The following is a 16,593-nucleotide window of genomic DNA, read 5'->3' on the forward strand; positions in this document are numbered from 1 at the left end:
ACCATTCAGAAATGCAGATTTGACATCCATTTGATATACCTTGAAATTCTTGTAAGCAACATATGCCAACAATGTTCTTACTCCTTCAAGTCTTGCCATAGGTGCAAAAGTCTCACCATAATCAATTCCTTCTTCTTGGGCATAACCTTTGCAAACTAGTCTTGCTTTATTCTGAATGACCTCACCCTTTTCATTTAGCTTGTTTTTGAAGATCCACTTTGTACCGATTACATTTTTGTCCTTCGGTCTTGGGACCAGTGTCCATGTGTCATTCTTCTTGATTTGTTCAATCTCTTCTGTCATAGCATTTATCCAATATTCACTATTAAATGCCTCTTTCACTATTCTCGGTTCAAATTCAGATATCAAACATGTGTTTTGTCTCAGTTTGTTCCTTGTCATCACTGGATCATCCTTATCTCCTATAATCTGATTTGGTGCATGATGTCTTCTGACATACTTGGCTAATACAAGCTCGGTAGGCTCTATATGATCTTCTTCATCACTCGGTAACTAGATATTTTCTTCATTTTCTTCAATAATTATCTCGGTAGAACTTCTCGGTTTCACATAGACAAATCCTTCATAATCTTTTGGTTCTTTGGAGTTTCCTTCATCATTTCTTTCTGCAAATTCATCAATTTTCACATTTGTACTTTCTACTATTTTGTTAGATGATTTGATCAAACATTTAAATGCTTTGCTTCTAGAAGAATAACCTAGAAACATTCCTTCTTCACTTTTCTGATCAAACTTACCATTTCTATCATCTTTGTGAACATAGCATCTACTCCCAAAGATTTTAAAATAACTTACATTAGGTTTCTTGTCATACTAGATTTCATAAGGTGTCTTCAAAGTACCTTTCTTCAATTGAACTCGGTTCAAGGTGTAAATAGCTATGCTTATTGCTTCTCTCCAAAATGTTTGTGGAACTTTCTTTTCAATCATCAAGGTTCTGGCACAATCTGCAATAGATCTGTTCCTTCTCTCAGCTATCCCATTCTGCTATGGAGTTCTCAGTGCAAAGACTTGTCTTTTTATACCATGATCATTGCAAAATAAGTTGAACTCATCAGATGTAAACTCTCCTCCTCTATCTGATCTGAGACGTTTCAGTTGTCTTCCTGTTTCATTTTCAACTCTAGCCTTATACCATTTAAACATTTGAAAAGCTTCTGATTTTTCTTTTAAAAACATTACTGACATCATCCTTGAGTAATCATCCACAAATAATATGAAATATTTATCACCATAATAACTCTGAACTTTCATAGGACCACAAAGATCAGTATGCACAAGATCTAAAATTCCCTTAGAAGTGTAGGACTTACTTGTAAAGCTTGATCTTGTCATCTTACCCATCTGGCATCTTTGGCACATAGCATTCTCAGGTTTTTCAAGACTCGGTAGACCTCTTACTCGGTGCTTCTTACTTATTTTGATTAGATTATCAAAATTAACAAGACAAAACCTTTTATGCCATAACCACGTATCATCTATCCTTGCATATAGACATTTATTCCAAGTTGAGTCAAGATGAAATGTATTACCTCTTGTTTGTGTCCCGGTAGTAGCTAACTTTCCATGCTTGTCATGAACTTTGACAATTCCTTTTTCAAACTCTATTCGATAGCCTGTGTTGTTTAGCTGTGCTACACTCAACAAATTGTATTTCAAACCTTCAACCCAATAAACATCATTACATTTAGCATTTTCAAGAAGTGTTATGGATCCTTTACCTCTTACCGGACATGGTGCATCATTACCAAATCTTACATAGCCTCCATCATAATCATCTAATTTAATAAACTTGTGTTTATCACCTATCATGTGATGTGAGGAACCACTATCTATGATCCAAGAATCATTATTATTTATATGAGATATTAAAGCTTTTTCTTCATACCTTTCTTCCTTTGATCCATCTTTAATAGCCACATAAACAACTTCCTCTATATCAGTTTCATCTGATTTATCATCATTAGATTCCTCATCAGCTATTAGGCATGTCTTTTTATCTCTTCTCTTGAAGTCTCGGTGTCCTCTGTAATGATTATCTTTCTATCTGTCATCTTGGTAATCTCTCTTTTCACTAGATTCTTTGTTAGGACAGTTAGAAGCCATATGTCCCATCTTATCACAATTGAAACATTTTAAAGGTAGCTTTCCTTTATACTTACCTTTTCCTCTCGGTAGCCTTCTAGCTAATAGTGCTTCAAACTCTTCTTGCTTTCTGATTTCCTCATACATTTTGTGTACCTCCTCCATGTTTTTGCGAAATCTTTCACTTGCTCCACTGTGATTCCCTTTAGAGTACTTATACTTTCTATCATTGTAATCATCAGTTTCATCAATATGAAAAGTACTGAATGCAGATTCAACTTTATTTACTGATGACCCACTATTATCAAAGTTACTTAACTCAAATGCATGTAGCTTACCAATAGTAGCATCTAAAGAAATTGGCATATTGGGTACAGACTTCAATTCATTGATTGTAGAGACTTGGATTGCATAGGTTGGTAGAAGGGTTCTTAACAACTTACTTGTTACATCCTTTTCTTCAATAGTTCCTCTTGCTCCTTTGATTTGATTTACAATCTCCTTTAGTCTTGTACTATACTGGGTTATGTTCTCACCTTCATTTATCCTCATAGATTCAAGTTGTCCTCTTAGACTATCCACTTTTGCTCTTTGAACATGTTCATCTCCACCATATACTGATATGAGCTTAGTCCACATTGCCTTTGCATCATTGTAGCCTTCTAGATCATTAAACTCTGAGTCGGTCAATGTAGATGTTATTTCAATCATTGCTTGAATATGTTCTTGCTTTTCCTTTATCTCTTCCATTGTCAATGGATAGGTGCTTAGTGTGATGAAATCATTCTCTAGATAATAGACAACATATTCTCCAATTCCAGATAGATGCAACTTCATCCTTTTCTGCCATGTAGAGAAACTTGACTTATTCAGCTTCGGTGCATCCCTCTTATACATATTTGGATCTTTAACTCAAGTGCCATTAAACTTTTCTTCCAGAGTCAAAAGCTCTAATATGAATTGATAGTTTTGATACTTAATGTAAGTACAGATCCAATAGCCAACAAGATGAGAGAGGGGGGGGGGGAGTGAATCATACAAACTTAATCATCCATAAAAACATCAGATTCAACCTCGGTAACATATATATATCAGTCATATAACCAAAACTGTCAAACATGCAAACTTAAAAGCATATGAACAATATAAACCTCATAACACCAGATTTAACATGGAAACCCAAATAGGGAAAAACCATTGTGGGATTTCAGACCCACTAAGAAATATACTCTTCTAGAGTATGCTCGGTTAAAAGCAAATCCTGTTAAAGATTACAAACACATTGCTAGATGTGACCCGGTTAAGGGATTTCCCTCATATCTGTTAGGATCTTCACTTTGTTAGAAGTGACCTTGTTAAAGGATTTCAAACACTCAATAAGAATGTCACCTTGCTAGAGGATTTACATATAAGACTGTTAAGTCCACTCAGTTAAGAGATTTTTTGCTACTTCTCAAAATAACAGTAATAAAAATATGTCTGCAACTTCACATCTAAAAATGCTAAAGTAGATTCTTATTTGCTCAATACAATTTAGACATAGAACTAATCTTGTCTATCTGTTGGGCATCTATACTCTGATATTCTAACAGGTCTTCAAGCTTCTGTGCTCAGTAATCACTATGTAGCATCCCTGTGCATACATTGTTTATCAACAGTTTCCTATTTATAAACAATCTTTCAACCACTTAATCTCCTTGATCACATTTCCCATGATCAATCATAGCCATCAGATCTTCAATCTTATCTAGGTTCAATGTATCCTTCAATCTGAAAATGTTTTACCCCACCTTGGAACTTGCATTTTCACCTTGGAAGTTGTGTTAGGGTATTGCAGTTCAATCTGAGCTATAGATCTTCCTGCCGATCTTTCTTTACCATAGATTCTTTAACAATCTTCATACACGACTTACCAATCATTTAATTCACTCCAGCAAATCAACTTCCTTCATTAAATATCACATGTAAACATTTAATGCATTTTTTTATACCTCGATTGTAACTCGGTAAATACTAAACTTCACTCGGTAGACATTCTGCCTCCATTAACCGATAGTGATAACCTTAGGGTTTACCGACTAGGTTCTTTGCTCAGTAACATAGTATAGTATTAACATTTCAAACAATAGCATATGTAGGATATCAAAACAATCTAAACATCATGATCTCATCATTGTCTAACTCGGTAATAGTTGCCCATTGAATAACTTATCCCCTTATTCATCATATTCTTTCTGTGTCTTTTACCGACATCTTTATACTCATTAAATAATACTTCTTAAGATATGACAACATCATACTGAATTAGAAAATCAATTCCTTGACATCAATGACAAAATAATAATATTAAGACAGTAATAATCATTAATCAGTTATATCCATAGTCATCAACAACCTTCTCAATATCCTTATTGAAATGCCAACAATCTCTCATTGTAATTGGAATGCCAACCTTCTTCTTGTTTGTTATAATGCCAACAATAACTAGGTTTTCTTTTCTTAAGGTGATATTTAAAAGTCATATAAGCATATGATAGTTTACAAGTTTTCTTGATTCTAATGTGAGTGCAATTCTGATTTTTGCACTTGATAGGAACAATATATCCAAAATAATGAACAAAAGGTGGATATGGTCAAGTTCCATGATAAAGGATTTGATATATCCTGATGAGAAACTAATAATGATATTGATTTTTGTACTTGATATGGTTGAATCACTAAATTGTTGAATGTTTTATGCTTATGAAAACCTTTGAAAATAGCATGTTGGATTGGTAACCCGATTATCGAACTAGTTTGAAGGTCTGCGATAGTTTAAAGACAATTCTACTTAAAAACTATATCTGACACTAATTTTGAAATCTTGGTCTGATATGTAGAAATGCCCTCTATCTCATATGCAAGAAAATATTTTCACTCTTTTTGTCAAAAGTGCTAACTTATTGGACAAATGTGCTATTTTGTTGCTTGAATGCGCTCCTCTGTCATACTAAAAGCAAAAAATTGTGTTACAAAAGCATGGTTTTATGCTTAAAAGTGCTAATCTGTTGATCAAATGCATGAACCTATGACATAAAGGCATTGTACTCTTGTTTAAATGCATTGTTTTGCATAATAAAGGCATGATTATGTGCCACAAAAGTGCTATTCTAACTGTGTTACAAGGATTTTTCAATTTTTCTAGCAAGTTGTTAGATTTTTGCTCATTTTTAGATGATGATTTTTTTTCAAGTTTTTGACCATTCTAAGCACATTATAGACATAGAAGACACAATGTTTGAAAAAAAAATGCACAAGCAAGCATGAATCCTATGGTAGGCCGAGACAATAATTGTTGAATCTCACATGGGGTTTCCCCTGAGGCTATGCTATTCAGAGAGGATATTTATATGCTTAACCCCACTGGCTCCACCCTTAGCACTCACTTCTCTAAGGCAGCCAAGCACTAATTTCCATGAAAACTCCCCATAAAAAACTTCATATCTCTACTAAAAATCATATGTGTGTGAGCTGCTTCAGAGGTCAAACCTCCTATGCCAATAATTAGAAGGATTTTGGCAACTAGTACAAGTGGTTTTTAGTAAAGGCTTCTGGTCATGTGGCCATACATGCGACACTTTCAACTCTATAAATACTAAAGGTTCCCAGCCTATAGAGGTTACACTCTATAGGGTTTATGGGGAAGCATAGTGTCAATATGAACTTATCAGCACATGTTGTTTATGACTTTCGTCACAAACACAGTTTATTTAGAGTAGATTGGAAGGACTCGATATTAGCCCATTTCCACTTGGGTCATTCCCCTCTCACTGGCCCTCTCAAGGAAGCTCGAGAAGGCAGGCCCTCTAAAGATTACACATAAAAGAAAGTAGAGGGTGAGAGAATACTTACCTACTACTTGATAGCACGAAATACACAAGTTTATTTTTAGCCTTCTACAATCTATGTGCAACTACTTTAAAGAAGTCACTAAAAATGCAACTTGCATGTTGTCGATTGTCCCCTTAGTTAAAATAAATGAGCAAGATATAATATATTACTCTCCAAAATAAAACTCCTAATTAACTATGTGAGGAAATGCAAGAAATTTGCTTCAAAATAACCTTGCGCATAGATATGTTAGTAGTTTGAAATTTTTAATTCTTAGACATCTCGGAATCAGTTTTAACTTTGGGATTCGCTCTAATATTATCATATCTAATGATCCTGAAAAATTTGGTGAAAAGCTAGTCAGACTGTGGCCAGAATGCACATGGTCCTCAACTTTTTTCTCAAAATTTTGGGAGCATAATCCTATGATATAATAATGCTTAACCCCAAAATATCAATGGGAAATTCAAATCCTAGGTCATCCTGAACATGAAATTAAGATCTAGGGTTTCATAATTAAGAGCTCTCTTTCTTCATTTGAAAAGGTCTTCGACTAAGAATCTAAGAGAAGGTTTTTGGAGCATAAGAGCCTTCTTTGCAAAGAAAGAGTAGATCTTTGAAGTCTTTAACAAAATTCAACATTCATCTACCAAACATTCATCAAGCAACATTTCATTAATTGGGGGGCTTTTGAAGATGTAGAAGAACAATAGGAGATCACCAACCAATGATTGGCTTGTACCTCTCCCTTGGGGTTGGGTATGGTTTCATGTTATTTTCATGTCTTCGCATAAGATTCATTTTTATTCATATTCATGCTTTAGATCACTTTGCATCATGGATTTGGAGCATTTACTTTGTCAATTATAAGCAATTAGGGTTTACTCTTTAGGGTTGCTCTAGATTGTTTGCTTTCATTTCAGGATCTTGCATGTACACAAGGTTCTCGCACACACATTTTTAGTACATTATCGGCTATTTGTTGAGGTGGAAATCACCAAAACAAGGTTTTGACTAAGATAAAACCCCATATAGCCACCCCAAATCCTATTTTGTAGATTCAGATACAGGTTCGGATTCAAGCATCGTTGGAAGTTTCAAGACTGAAAGAGCACACAGAGATAGTTTTTGGCTGTAGATCTTAGAAAAAACCCTAAGGACAGGGGTGTGGCATCCGATCCTACCCAGGATAGTGGCGTGGCACATTGGTCCTACCTTCTGTTAGCAAGATTTAGCAGAACAATGTCTTGCAGGCTTCAGAACCCATCTTGTGAGTTGCAGCTCCAAACTTGTAGAATCAAAACACTAGCATGGCACCTTAGTCCCAAAAAATTTATTTTTAGATTTCAAACATAGGTGCACCTCTGATTAGTTGTCCTTTAATCTGCATTCTCATATTAGGGTTTGCTTGCTTACTTGCATCCTAGGTTAGGTTCCATTCTTGAATCATTTCTCCCTCTCATTTGCATCAAGGGAATAGAAACCCTAAGAGGTGATCCTTGACTCTCTCTTTCATACAAGAAGTAGCCCAAAGTCAATCACCTCCCTAGGCTCTTGCGTACTCTGTGCATGTGTATGAGAGTGGGATTAAGGTTTTCTTTCTTAGTCTCACTTTTTCCCATACATAGATGCAATGGCTACTATTTATTTTTTTATCAACATAGCGTAGAATACAACCCATTGTGAGTTCTTGGTGGATAATCTTTGTATCCCCGCATATGAGATCCCTCTGTCTGAGCTTATATGTGTTATTGGTCTTGATTCCCTTTAGTACAGTGACATCTTCACTTACCTTCACAACAACACCCTTCCACCTAACCCTTCCAATAATCAATGCCATACCTTTATTTGCCAAACCTCCTACTAATTAATCATTTTCATCACCCTTTACCACAAAGGTCTCAATGGTACTCTCCTTAGATGTCTATAGTGTCAGGAAGTCCAAATTGTGTAATGTGAGGTACATGAACATATATGTGGGGCTCACTCTAGTGGTCCAACCTTAGCTAAGAAATTAATGAGGATTGGTTTCTACTGGCCCACTATGGAGAAAGATGCCTATAAGTTTGTCAAAAATGTTAAGCAATTTCAGATTCATGTAGAGTTGATACATGTGCCAAAAAATTAACTACAACCGATTGCAACACTTTGTCCCTTTTGTCAATGGGTACTCAATCTCATGGGTAAGATTCACCCTCCATACTCTAGTTGCCATATTTTTTTAATAACCACCACTAAGTACTTTACGAAGTGGATTGAAATAATTCCCCTCACACAAGCTATTGGCAAATAGATCACCACATTTTTTCTCAACTGCATTATATGTCGATATAGTGTTCCTATTTCCATCATCATTAAAAATAGGCATCCTTTCAAAAATTTGGATTTTTCTAAAATATATGATAAAATCCATATCCAATGTTGTTTCTCCACCCCATACTATCCCCAAGGCAATGGTGAAGTTGAGACATCTAATAAAACTATCTTAAAAATCCTCAAGAAGGTAGTCAATGATTTTGGTCGTGATTGGCACATACAACTTAATCCTACCTTGTGGGCCTACCACACAAGTGTCTACACTCCCACCAACACCACACCATACTCACTTGTCTATGGTGCTAAATCCATCTTACCCATTAAGATCAAGTTACCATCTTTACGAGTCTCTTTGTGTGATCTTATTAGTGATTAGGATTACAAAGTCTCCTAACTTGGGGATCTTGAATTATTGGGTGAGTGTAGATATAATTCCTTCAATAATCTCTGAGAATATTAGAAATGCATGTATTGTAGTTACAATATAAGGTAAAACCTTTCACATTTGAGGTAGGTGACTTGACTCTCAAATAAAATTCTAAAAATCACCAAGATCGAGAGAAAAGTGGTAAATTTGAGCCTAACTAGCTTGGCCCCTACATTGTCAAAGAAGTTTATGGCTCTAGAGAATATCATCTATCTACTATCAAAGGTGAACCACTTGAAGATCCTATCAATAACATACACCTTCGCAAGTTCTACACTTGGTCCTTTAGAGAATCTATTGGACATTGTTGCTGCTAGGTTATATTGTTGTCATTGATGTCAACATATTCCTAAGATTTATTGCAACCATCATTGCAGATTGGTTTGTTGGGGAACTAGTTTGGTGTATGGAGTATTCCTAGTGTCACTATATCTTTTTGTATTGGATTCAGTGATCTAGGAAGCTTAATTAATCATATCATATGATCCAGTTTGCAATTTGGTTTTTTTGATCAATGCTTTGCAAAGTTCAGTATTTCCTCTGGTACATTCCGGTGTGATCATATATTGAGTTGATATTTTGGGAGATATTTTGGAATGTTATTTTGTATATTCATTTCAGATGGTTCATGATTTGGTGCTCTGCAAGTTATCTTTCTTCATGACAGTTGTTGTTGTTTGAGTGTTCTTGAGTTTCAGATGTTGATCGATGAAGATTTGATAAGTGGTGTTGGTGTAGCTATTAGTGATGATTATAAAATGCTTGTTGGTGCTTCCTAATTGTGTCCTATTTTTTTGGATGATCTGCATTGATCGTTGTACGAGTTTTTGGTGATTTTGCTAAATCAGTGATATTCTTCGTGTTATGCAGTATTCTTGGTGGTGTAGCATGTTGTGGTGGATCTTGGCGTGATTTCCGGTGTTGTTGTGTGTTTGGAGATTTGGTTTAGGTCCATGTTATATCATGTATAGAATTATATTGGTCTAGTGGTTGATCTTTGTATTGTGTGATGTAATTTTGTAATTGTGAGTTGAGGGTTTAGCCAACCTTGTTGTCAAGGTTGATGAATTGTATAAATAGGTGATATAGTCATGTAATTTAGGTGGAAAAAATTGTGTCTGCATTATCAAAGAGTGGTGTATGTGCGAACAAAGTGATTCACCTTTCAGTGTAGTGTATTGAGTAGAGATTGGTGTAGAGTAGACATATGTGCTTAACCAGAACTATCATTAGGCATTAGCAAATGCTATTATTTCAGTTCATTCCTTCTGGATTGTAGTCTGAATCTTGTTGTAAGTCAGTGACTAGACTTCCCCAAGGGTTGAAGCCTTCCGGGTTATTGTATCTTGAGTTGTGTGCTCTAGGCAGTGTTCCTGAATGATGGTACATTTACCATTGTAATTATTTTCACATACTAGTACAGAGTATCATCTTATTGTGGGTAGGTTCCCACCATGAATTTTCTCTTAACTAGGTTTTCCATGTCAAAATCTTGGTGTTGTGTGTTGTGCTTATCTTTGTTACTATAGTTTACCAGACTAATTCACCCCCCTCCCCCTCTTATTTTTATTTCCATTATTGTTGCCAACAATTGGTATCAGATCTAGATCCTCCAAAAGAATCTTGACTGCTTGAGGAGGTCTGAGATGGCAACTAGAGGTGTTATCTTTAAGAAGGAGAGTCTGAGATTTGATGGAAGTAATTATGCTATATGGAAGTGTGTGTGTGAAAAGTTGACCTGTATTTGTAAGCACAACACTTCAATCAAGTCATTACATGCATGGTTAATCAAATATAATTAATGAATAATAAACCATAACAAATCGACCCATTGCCTTCTAAAAGATGTGAGTATATGATTGCTCTTAGATTATAAGCAATACCAACGACTAGACAACATCAAGACGAAGGATTTTATCTATATGAACATGATGAATGCTAGATGGATGCAATATTAATCTAACAAGATTTTTGCAATATTAAGCTAAGTGATCTAATCAATGTGAAATAATTAATATGTAATATATCAATGAACCTAGACCAAAAACAGTATAATAACAATATATTCTCTAGCCTCCAGGATCTTTTTTTTGAATGAGAGATGAGAGCTTGAATTTATAGAAAATTCAGAAAGAAACCAACGACTGAGATCAAATGATGATGAGTAGTCAAGATTTTCCAAGAGGAAGCACAATCCAGGTGAATTGATGTGATTGGATGCTTATCTTAGTTTTAAATTAAATTGAACTAAAATTAAGATAAAATTAGGAAAAAACTAATTTATTCTCTATTTCATTCAATTTTAAAGATTTAATTGTTTTAATTGCTTTATTTAAGATTATTTATCAATTTTTAATTTGTTTTTCAAGATTATCTCCAATTGATTTCTTTTTCTCAAATTTTTAATTCTTTTTTGGTCAATTAATTCCTTTTTTGATTTATTCCATTTTTGAGGATTTGTGCTCATAATTTCCAATTCCTCTTTCTTGATTTGTTTCCTTTTTTGAAGATTTGTGGCAAATTGATTTATTTAATTAAATTAATTCCTCTTTTTGATGATTTAAGGGAAAATTGATTTATTTAATTAAATATGCAAAAGATATTTAATTAAAATAAATAAGATAATTGTTTAAAATGATTTACTTGGAATGATTTAATTAATTAAATAAATATTTAATTAATATTGATTGATTAATTTTGCCATGTGACATTTGATGATTTTAGAAATTAATTGTGTGCTCAAGATTTATTTAATTGCCTTTGGTTAGGACCTTGGTGATGTTGTCGAGATTAGGGGATCATGGTTTAGATGACCATTTCTAGGGTATTACATTTTCCCCTCTTTGAATTAATGTGCGAGTAGCATGTTGGTTCAAAGAATAGTTGATGTCTAGGAGATGCCAATTCTGAACTTGATTGATCATGAACTAGATGAAAAGTGGGGTGTTTAGCTTGATTCAAAGTGACGAAGCTGAATGAAGTCTGATTAAAGCGATACCGATCCCGAACTTGATTGAACTTAGGAACGATAGAAAACAAAAGATACCGAACTTGAACTTGATTGATCAAGAAGCGGATCTTACTAATCTAGAACTTGATTGATCTAGACGTAGTGAGTGATGATAAAAATTGATCTTGAACTTGATTGATCAAGACACGATGAGTGAAGATAAACTGTCCAGCTTGATCCAAAGCGACGAATACTAAACACCTGCTTAGATTGAATGTGATCAAAGATACTCTTTAAACCCTTGATTGAGTTTAAATGAATAATCAACTTGATGAAAAGTGATGAAACTGATTAACATTAAGAGATTGATTCAGATAAAAGACAAATATCATCTTGATTTGAAGTGATGAAACTGATATGCCCCTAGTGATTGATTTGATTAAGATGATCGAGAGATCTCAACTTGATATAAAGTGATGAAGATGAGATGCCCCTTAACAATAAGGATTTGATTGATTGATTTTCTTTAGTTGAAAAAGATGTTCTGCTCGACTTTCGATGAAAATTTAAAATTTTTCTTGACATTTGAAGATATGAGTTCATAAGGTCACGAGTATGCCCCCTCGGGAGAGAAATCGAAAGATAGTGAGGGTTCATGATTATAGGCAATTTTGAGCGATGATAATGATTTGAGCACAAATTGAATCAGAGGAATTTTTGGAATTTTTGCGTTGATTGATAAGAAATTGAGCGTAAAGTTGGTCATAAAGTTGATGTGTAGAATGAAATTGAACTAAGATTCAGCATTGAAATTGAGTGCAATTTGAAGAAAGAATAAGCTTTTGATGAAAAGAGCGCTAAGTGGTCCAGATTCTGAAATTGACTAGCAAAATGATCTCGAATTTCGATTTCGATCCTGAAAATGGACTCAGGGCAGCCGATTTACGAGCTCTTGATTTGATTTCATCGTACTTGTGTTGATTGGTTATGAGATGTTGTTCTATATGCTTTATTCTATAGGTATGCATTTCTTTTTTAACATGGATGAATGTAATGCAAATGATTATTGATGTCTATTTTTGTTTCTTTTCATATGCACATAAATGAATGAGTATGAGTAATATGAATAATGTAATGTTTTCATTTTTCTATGCAATAAGATGAATACGGATGAGTAATAATGAATGTATGAATCTATATAATATGTTTATGTATGCAGCTAACACTTGAAAATGCAAGTACTCAATCAGAGAAATGATGAAAAGAGACCACTTATCTTAGAAATGATGATGCTCCAACTCTCAATCAGAAAATAAAGAAAGCATTGTTACCATATTGAAATCACTCTAAATGTATGAGATGCAGAATAAAATGCAAGATGAGATGCAAAATGCAACCTAAACCTAGTCACTAGATTGTGAAAAGCTTAATTTTCATCATTGAGTGTTTTACAATTATAGCAGGCAGATTAGAGTTCCTTGCTTTTCATGTGCAATATTAATTATCTTGCCCGCAATGACCCTTTTTTCATTCATATCTTTGGAAAGATTTCATAGGGACCTAAATTGCACAATAAAGAAATTCCCTCAAAACAAACAAAGAAATGATGGGAACCTCCCTGTAGCATTCAAATAAGTGGAGTCGAGGTATGTGAGGCAATTTCACCTTGATGTGAAGGCTCTTATCACAGACACCCAGCTAATTTAGATGTTTCCAAATCATTGGGATCATTCCTTCAAGCAGAAAATAAAGAAGATATTATGCCCCCAATCCTTGCCCCTCATAGTCAAGATAGACTTCCTCAAGTTACTCGGAGGGATAATAATTGAAAACCAATATAAAAGATAGCACACAAAGAAAATTTCCATGCATAGCTCAAACTGTTTAGTGATTGTTTTCCGTTATGTTGTTTTGCTTATTAACTCAGTGATAAAACTCTTCAATAGTCAGGAGACAGGTAACTGACTCGAAGTGGATGACCAGGTTTCACTGATGTAAGATTGACTTGGTTGATACTACTTAGGACATGTAATGTGCTCTGTTGATTACCTAAGACTGGGACATTGATCGGTTTCAAGCCATGAAGGTTCCAACGAACTAGGATATCACAAAAGTGAATGAAATATGTACAAGTGAAAGAAAATATGCAGGAAAGAAGGAATGTCAATGTTGCATTGATAGATGGAGTGCTTGAGTACAAGAGGCATCTGCTTACCAGGTTTTCACCTGCTTGGCAGAGATTCATATATATTTTTTTACCAAGGTGCCTGTTTACTAGGTTTTCACTAGGGCATTTTCTCTCTTTTTTTTTTTTTCTTTTGAATTTCTTCAGGATTTTTTTTTTATTTTTATGATTTCTTCAGGACATTTTCTAATTTTTAGGATTTCTTCAGAACATTTTCTGATTTTTATGATTTTTTCAGGACTTTTTCCATTGTAAAAGCTGCTTGAGCAGAGAATATTTAGGTGAAGAATTTCTTCAGATGGATGGTGTTAATCAGTTCATGGAGTTATTCTCCTTCCGATGTTGAAAGTTGATAAGCACTAGAGCCAAAAGTTGCAGCAACAATATAGGGACCCAGCCAGTTGGGTTCGAACTTCCCTTTGTTATCTCGAAACTGTTGATTTTTAGGATTCTCTCTTAGGACTAAGTCACCAACCTAAAATTCTCGATGTTGAACTTTCTTGTTATATCCTCTAGACATTCTCTTTTGATACACTCTAAGATGATCAAATGCCACTTGTTGACGCTCATCCAGCAATTCAAGCTCTTGCAATCTAGATATTCTATAGCCTTCATCAGTAACAAGACCTTGCAAGGAAACTCTTAGAGATGGTATTTCTACTTCAATAGGTAATATTTCTTTGGACCCATACACCAAAGAAAAAGGTGTAGCCCTAGTAGGTGTTCTGATACTTGTTCTATAAGCCCATAGTGTAGGATTGAGCTACAGATGCCAATCCTTCTTGGATTTGTTCACTATTCTATGCAAGATAGTCAGTAGGTTTTTGTTAGATGCCTCTGCTTGTCCATTACCTTGAGGGTAATATACTGAGGACTAGTGTTGTTTGAATTTAAACTTCTCACAGAGTTCATCTAGATCTTTGTTCTTAAACTATCCTCCATTGTCTGTTATAATTGATGAAGGTATACCATACCTGCAGATGATATAGTTAAGAATAAATAGAGCTACTTGTTTGTCGGTTTCCTTGATGAGTGGAACCGCTTCTACCCACTTAGTGAAGTACTTAGTGGCAGTGATAATAAATTTGTGTCCATTAGATGATGCAGGATATATTTGGCCTATCAGATCGAACACCCACTGTTGGAAGGGCCAGTGTGTCACAAAGGGTATGAGATTCCTTGCTGGAGAGTGTATAAGGTGCCCATGCAACTGACACTTTTCACAGGTTTTAGCAAATTTTATAGCTTCTTTCTCCATGTCTGGCTAGTAGTAGCCAACCCTTAGTAGTTTGCGTGCTAAAGTCAAACCATTCGAATGAGATCCACAAACACCTTCATGAACTTTGGATAATGCGCGTTGGGACTCTTTAGTTTCTAGACATCTAAGCAAAGTATTATCTAAACCTCACCTGAATAGGTCGTTAACAATGATGACATACCATGATGCATTTCGGATTAGGTTCCTTTTTTCATTTCGGGAAAGATTGGCAGGGACAACTTGGTCACGCAGGTAAGAGTAAATGTGGCTATAACAAGATGAGTCATGTCCAATAATAGAACAAACTACCTGGGACTCAGGAGAATCATAGGAAGGGTAATGTAACTCTTCCACCAGGAATTCAAAGTGAAAATTAGACTCCTGTAGCTGCGGTATAGATGCCAAAGTGGCCATTGCATCTGTTGCTCTATTTTCTATTCTAGGGATCTGTTGAAATGATACGGAGGTAAAATATTGCTTGAGATCATCCACCATTCTCTTGTAAGGCATCAGTTTCTCATCTATTGTCTGATATAGATCATTGATTTGGTTGATAATGAGTTGAGAATCTCCATAGATGTGTAATTCCACGATCTTCCACTCGATGGTCAGCTTGATCCCATTTACCAAAGCTTCATATTCTGCAATGTTTGTGCAAGGGAAGAGAATCTTGTAAGCTTTTGGAATTGAGTATTTCTGGGGAGTAATAAATAGTATCCCAGCACCAGAACCATGTTGAGTGAAAGACCCATCAAAGAACATCTTCCATGATTGTTCAGTAAGGTGCATGATTGATTCATCTAGGAATTCTATATGTAGAGGTTGATCATCTTCAAGTGGAGCTTTAGCAAGTTGGTCTGTAATAACCTATCCTTTGATGGTTGTGTTGGGACTCATTAAATTTGAGCCAAAGTTTATAGGCCCCACTTCAAATATTTGCCCTGCATTTCTGAATGATTAAAACAAGTCAGTTTGAAGGGCCTAGTTTGTGAGAGGGTAAAATGGGGCTAGTTGATTTTCAGAGGGTAAGGCTCGGGATTCATGTCCCACACCTTTCATTTGGCCTATTCAATAATGTGCAACTTTCAGAATTCAATTTGGATAAGTTTATGAGGTACCCATTTTGAGGGGTGAGCTGGAAGTGCATTTTAGGCACAAATGCAGATTTTATTGAGTAGCCTTCTTTGAGCGATTACATCTTTTGCCCTATTGATCGTCATGGATAATTTTAAAATGGATTCAATTCTATGCATAAAAGTGAGTTACCCTACAAAATTTTAAGTCTTGATGAATCCATTTGCTCAGTTTTCAAAGCCCAATCCGTTTGCAGTTTGTGTGTTTTGGCAAGTCCCTATTTCGACAGCTAGTCGGAGCCCTGTTTTGCACTAGTGTAAAAGTTGCCTCAGTAAGCGTCATGTCAGAATGTTTGTTCTAAGATAATTTTGGTATAAATGATGAGCTACGTTTCAAATTTCAAGGCT

This window comes from Cryptomeria japonica, chromosome 6, assembly GCF_030272615.1.
Source record: "Cryptomeria japonica chromosome 6, Sugi_1.0, whole genome shotgun sequence".
In the NCBI taxonomy this organism is placed as follows: Eukaryota; Viridiplantae; Streptophyta; class Pinopsida; order Cupressales; family Cupressaceae; genus Cryptomeria; species Cryptomeria japonica.